We start from the raw sequence: 6,624 nt of genomic DNA, 5'->3' as shown, positions 1-6,624 counted from the left end.
CCAAGCAGGTACACGGCTGAGCCCCAGTGGAGGAAGCACAGAGCTTTCCGCCCAGCACTGGGGCGTGTGTCCCTGGGCGGCTCCTGGCTCCTTCACGGTAGAGGACTTGGGCCTTCAGGGGCCACCTGTGTCTGGAGACCCTCCCCAGCACTCAGCCAGCAGGAAAGGCTGAAACACAGGTTTGGTCACCTCCTCCCAGGAAGGGCTGAGAATGACTGTGCAGAAGGTGTGGGTGCTCCCCTGCCCACCTCCTTTCATGCCGAATCGTGGTCCACACCACAGCCCAGCACTTCCATGTCACTGCTGATGTCCAAGATCATGTTGTCTCACTTGTCCCACTCATCCCCCTTGGAGGGCACCAACAAGTTGTTGGACCTGCCCGCGGTCCTGTTCCCATTGGTGGTGGAGCTGGATGTGGAGCTCAGGGTCCACTGGTGCCTGCCCAAGCTGGTGGTGATGATGCTGCAGCCGTCCGTCATACCAGTGATCTCCAGGAAGTTCTCCCCTCAAAAAGAGAAAATAAATGAAAAGGAAAAGGGCCTCCGACTAGACAGCAGGAACATGCGGCTGTCCCCATAGACCTGCTGCAGGTTGTTGCGGAACTTGTGGATGGAGGCCCAGTTGCAGTTCTCTCGCAGCAGTGCCAGGAGCTCCTGCATCTCTTGCGACGACAGCCTGCAACACAGCAGTGGCATGTAGTCCTGCAGCAGTTTGTTGGCGTTGGCACTCAGCTCACTCTCACTGACCGTCTTGCCGTGGGACAACACCTGTGTGCAGAAGGACAGGGGCAACACTTCACCTACTTCCACGGAGTCAGAGAAAGTGCTGTCTCCTGCCTCGTGGGTCCATTTAATGTCGCATTTTGTAGACAAGTCATCGTGTGCAGGGACAGGTAGGGGGTCTGGGTGGAGGCCCTGAGAAATATCGCTCTGTCCAGAAAGCTGATGGTAGGCCCCATGTAAATAACCCAGAAGACCTGGCCTAGCACACAGCAAAGCTCCTCTGCAGCGACCTTACTTTCTGCAGCCAGGGTGACCAGGCAGCTGCCTCCACTGGCCCCGCGAAGTTCTCTGACAGGGAGCTTGCGCTGAGGCCTCTGGAACTTTCCACATGCCTGCTCTGGCTGGGGGAGATGCCCAGATCCTGGGCTGTCTTCAGGACCCCCAGGTGTGCAGCATCATCCCGGATATAGGAGATGGCGGCAGTGTCGTGGATGGGCACCCTAAGGAAGATGTCCTCCCAGTTGCTCCAGGCCAGCTTGACGTTGTGGGCCTGAGTTAAGTGCCCAGGAAGCTGGTGGGCTCTCTCTGCGTTGTCTGTGGAATGCAGGATGTCAGTCCTACTGGAGGGATTCAGGTATCCTGGGATGGATATTAACTGATGTGAATACTTCCTGCCTTTCTTGCCCTCCTCCATGTCGCTGTGTGCAGCCCATGCAACCCCACAGCCCAGCCAGCCCCAGGAGCCCAGCTGCCAGAAGCCCCTACAAGCTCCCCTCAAGCCCTCTGGCCCTGTGCTCCCAGAGCTACCCGTGAGCCCGGCCTCTCCGTCTCTGCCCCAACAGAACTCCGCACTTACATTTTCACTGTTTTGTTTGTTTTTATTTTTGTTTTTTCGAGATAAGGTCTCGCCCTGTCACTCAGGCAGTGCAGTGACGCCACCATAGCTCACTGCAGCCTCATATTCCTGGGTCCAAGCGATCCCCCCACTTCAGCCTCTCAAGTAGCTAGGACTACAGGTTTGCAGATCGCACCTGGATAATTTTTATCTTTTTTGCAGAGACAGAGTCTTGCTATTTTGCCCAGGCTGATCTCGAACTCCTGGCCCGGTGCTATCTTCCTGCTTTGGCTTTCCAAAGTGCTGGGATTACAGGCGTTAGCCACTGCACCTGGCTTGTTTTGTTTTTTGAACAAGGCAAAACTAATTCATCACTAGTTTTTTGATCATGACAACACATGATCAGTCAATTGCTGTCTTTAAAATATCAATTTCAGACCCTGGAATATTTCTTAAAATTGTGGAAGTTTAAGATTTTAAAAAATGGTGGTTATGGTTTTATTTTTTAATTTTGGAAAGAGTAGCAATTTCCTCTTTAAAAATTAAAATTTGTAGCTCTGATGCTGTTAGGCCAGATGTTGAAGACAATTTGCATAACCCAAGATTTCAGTTTAAAGATCCGGAGGCTAGGTGTGGTGGCACGTGCTTGTAGTCCCAGTTGTTTGGGAGGCTGAGGCAGGAGGATCGATTGCTTGAGCCCAAGAGTTCCAGGCTGTAGTGTGCTATGATCACACCTGTGAATAGCCACTGCATTCCAGCCTGGGCAACATAGCGAGACCCATCTTTAGAAAAAAAGATGCTGGTGGTAGTATAGTTGTCCCCTAAAGGAAGACCATAAGAGAGAAGTGGTACATATCATATCACTTTGCTAGAAGACCAAATCCTGAAGAATCAAAAACACCAATCTCAAAATGTGGCTTCACAAACTATGATAATAAAATAAAGAACCACATAGCTGTGGCCCTGACTGGAAACATGTAAAATAATATCTCTTCAAGTTTGAAGGAATAGTGTGCTCTTTCAAAAAAAATAATGTAAGTGCCTTTACTTAACCTTTTAAATGAAAAGGAGAACTTTTAGCTAAGGCAAAGAACAAGACATTCTATTTTTCTCCTTTTTTCAAGAAAGAAAAATACATTTCTAATTAATTCAAGAGTAGTATGAGTCCACATTACTTTCTTTCTCTGCAACTTTGCCCTTTAGCAGCATGAGAAGTTTGTTGTGGTCTTCTCTGCCTTTTCCTGAGGGTAGTCACCCAGCCTGGGACTCACAGTTTTCCCCAGAATGAGGTACAGGATGGAATGTGTACAGGACAGAATGTCAAGTGTGCTTCCTGGGCTGTTGATTACCTGAGTTTCGGTTTTAGAAAGAGTATACTGAAATCGCAAACTGTGTTAGCATTCTGGAAATGCCAGAGAGCTGCACTATGGCTTGTTTTGAAATTCATGGCAATATAACCCACTGGGATCTGAACAGAATCTCATTCACTGCATCACTGGCTGGGCTGGCTCAGCTGAAGCTGCGCGTCTTGGGTCTCAGGTGATATCAGAGACAGGAGGTCTTCAACTCAGTGCAATGGGCAAAACCTATCACAGGAGTTCAGAGACATGAGTTAAAGTCTTGACACTACTGGTAGCATGATTAGTAGCCACTATTAGTAACATTATGAGTAGCACAATGCAAATGGGTAAGTTACCTAACCAGTCTGGGCCTCAACTTCATCACTTGTCATCTGGGGTTTGTTAATGATCTTAATCTCAAAGAATTGTTAAGAAGATCAAATTTACAATCTGTAATGTGATATAACATAGTGGCCATAAGCACAGATTTTAAGATCAAATCCTTATTTATTTAGTCAACAAATATTTATTGACACCTATTATGTGCTAGGCACTCTGTTATGTGGTGATTAAAAGAGCTCCTTATAGAATTCACAGCATGGTGCAAGAGACAGAAAATAAACACTTAAACAGGCAAGTAGATGTATCATTCCAACATTTGTGAGGGCTGTGTAGAAAAGAACAAGGTTTGCTGAGAAAATATTGGGAAGGGAACCCTACTCTAGATTGGATGGTCTGGGAGAGTTAGAGAGGTAGGCTGGTTCTGCCTCTTTCTAAGTATGTGAACCTTGGTCTAATGAAAACTACTTTAAAAATCAGGGAATGGCTGTGAAACTCAGAAGAAAATATATGGGAAGTAGCATATATCTCAGTCTACCAACTCATATGTGCAAGAGATGTAACACTGTCTGTTTTTCCATAAGCGAATTTACCTTATTTTTTGCACTTCTGTTGTGCTGGTGACCAAAGCTAAGTGAATTTGCTTTGTGTTTTGTGCCTGGGGGCAAAAGGGGTAAAGTTTAATCTCAGTGAATTTGGGATCTCTATCCCTTCCGTGGGGTTGATAATAAACCGTTACTGGAGCGTTTATGGAGCACTGGGGCATTCATAAGGTACTGGGGTGTGTCATCAGCATCCAGCCACTGCTGGGATGTCGTGTGCACCTTCTGATCCTGAGTTCCACCTCGGTTCCTACCACACAGTCTCTTTAGGGCCACGCACTCACTGGATCACGTTGCTGTGGCTTTGAGGTGCGTGTTAGTATGGGGGGGGTGGGCAGTTGACTCCCTCAGCACCACTGGGGACTTTGGGAAACTCTGCTTCCATGTTTCTGAATCTCCCAATCCTGTCCTGTATCCAGTGTCCTGCCTGTGGGGGTTCTGCCCGGCTGAGGTGGGGGAGGGAGGAAGCAGAGACAAAGTAGGGGGCCTTAGAGACCATGCCTAAGCTCTCATGGCTTCCTTTCATCATTCTCATCAACACTACTCTCAGGGTATAGGGAAGATTTTGCTCTTATTCATCTCGTATGCTTCTAAGTATTTACTATATGAGCAGCCTAGGCTTTTAACATTTAAGGATCAAAAGATAAGAACATTTTTCTGTTCTGCTGACCACTCGCTGTGGCAATGAATGCTCCTGTCATTTGCGGGGGCATTACTTGCCCGACAGCCATTTCCCATTCTTCCTGCTAGCAGAGCCCAGATTTTCTTTTTGGGGGATCTATCTATGACTCAGAGCCTAAGCCAAGTCCAAGTCAATCATAGTCTCAATACCTTTGCCAGTGATTGGTTTAGGTGTAGGCAGGTGATGCCATATTAGCCGATGACATGCAAAAGAACATCTGCTGGAGGAATCTGGGAAAGGTATCCTCATTAAAGATGAAAAGAGTCCTTAATGATGCTAATGAGCCACTGGGTTAATTAACTCTAGAGCTGTTGTAACTACAGACTTCTTGTTAATATTAATTAATATGTGTACGAGGTGATAAATTCCTACTGTTTAAGTTGGGCTAGTTAGGGTTTTCTATTCTTTGGAGTCAAAAGCAATCAACAAAGTGGGAAGGACAAAGTTTACAAGAAGATGCTGGGAAAGAAATCTGCTAATATCCCCTCTGCTAATGATATTCACAGCCCATCAGGGAAAAAAAGACCTGGGAAAGGAGGGACCAGATCCAAAAAATGAACAGAAACAACGGGGCTAACCAAGAAAGCCTGTTTTCCAAGACCAGAGTACTAATGTCACTCTTTGGCCCATGATCACTGATCCACATGTGGTCTGTCTGCATTTTTTCATCTCTGTCTCTCTCTGTCATTCTCTCATTCATTCAAATATTTATTAGTAGCAGTGGACAATATGGGATGGAGGATATACATCATGTATACCTTTATTCCTGTACTCTACAACAGGTCCGTGGAAGGCATCACTAACCTATCCCAGCACAAATATTATGTTGAAATATTTGAACAGGCACTCAAGGAAGTTACTAGCAATGGGTTGGAGTTGACAAAAGAAAACAATATATAATTAGCTTCCTTGACCTAATCAATCTAGAACCATGATCAGAAATAAGACCCGGAATCCAAGGTAACAGAGCGCAGGCAAAATGAGAAGCTTGACATTGCACTGTGCAACCAAAGGAAATATAATCGATGCAGAGAATGACATGCCTCAGACCCTCTGAACTTAGTTGATAAGGCTCTCAATCTTCCAGAGTTGAGCTACCAAGCCAGTGAGGTGTTTAGTAAAAGCAAACTGTATTCACACCTTGAGTCCTTTTGTATTTTCATTGAGAAGGGAAAGAATGAATAGAAACCTTTGTTCCTCCCTAGACACAGATTTGCTGCAGCAGTCAGAAGCCCTGGAACATGATTACATTCCTTTATTTCTCTCTACCACAGCATGTTTGGATTTACCAATATCTTGCTTTGCAAACAGCAGGGTCACAGCATGGCAGTCACTCTTGGCTGTATCTGGAGGGAACATTTTTATAAGTAGCAGGCTCCTGCCACCATGAAGCCTACGTGGGAGCCAGGTTTCTGACATGTCAATGGTCTTTTGCCCATTTGGCCAGAGCACCCTGGAGAGGTGAGTATATTCTTTCTGGACTCTCTCTTGCCTGCCAAGGGCCTGCACAGAGAAACAAGGGCATTCCATGGGCAAGGATTCACACTCTGGCTGGTGAGTATCCTACAGCTAGCTATTTCCCCATTCCTATACTGCTGAAATATTGGAGAGTGAGTGTAGAACCAGAGGTGATGCCTTGGGGCTCAAAGCAAGTCCCATTTCTGTGCCTCCATTCTCCCAGGACAGTCTTGAAGGAGCCTCAACTTTACCTCAAGAAGCACCATCCAGACCTCTGCTGGTACAGTTTTAGGGGTGTCTGTAGCCTCTCTGCCCTTGTTTTGACCATGCTTCTCGAGCTTCTTTTTGTATTTGTGACCTCATGTCCAGATTTAGAGAGTACCTTGGGTGGTTGTTTGGGTGTTGGAGGTGAGTGGGCGAGGGTAGACACTCTGCTTGGAGCAGCTGTGAATGAATTGCACATGGCCATCATGGGTTCTTTGTCAGGAGCCCCTGGAGATATTTTGTGTCTCCACAGACACCCAGGGGACACAATTGGTCTAAAAAACAGTGTTCTGGCAGGTAAGCATTTGAGTCTACATTCTTATTCTTATATACTCCCTATTTTAACTCTTTAGGCAGAGCTGGCTTCTGACATAGATGAAAA

The 6,624-nt window shown here is 46.4% G+C and overlaps 1 pseudogene; it reads right to left on the bottom strand.

The window, feature by feature from the left end:
* Nucleotides 1-254: 254 nt before the first annotated feature.
* LOC105817482 lies at nt 255-1,416 on the bottom strand (annotated as a pseudogene).
* Nucleotides 1,417-6,624: the final 5,208 nt, after the last annotated feature.

Source organism: Propithecus coquereli, unplaced genomic scaffold (genome assembly GCF_000956105.1).
Source record: "Propithecus coquereli isolate 6110/MARCELLA unplaced genomic scaffold, Pcoq_1.0 Scaffold419, whole genome shotgun sequence".
Classification (NCBI taxonomy): Eukaryota; Metazoa; Chordata; class Mammalia; order Primates; family Indriidae; genus Propithecus; species Propithecus coquereli.
Note: the sequence above shows the minus strand (reverse complement) of the source record. Positions and strands in the feature narration are given on the sequence as shown.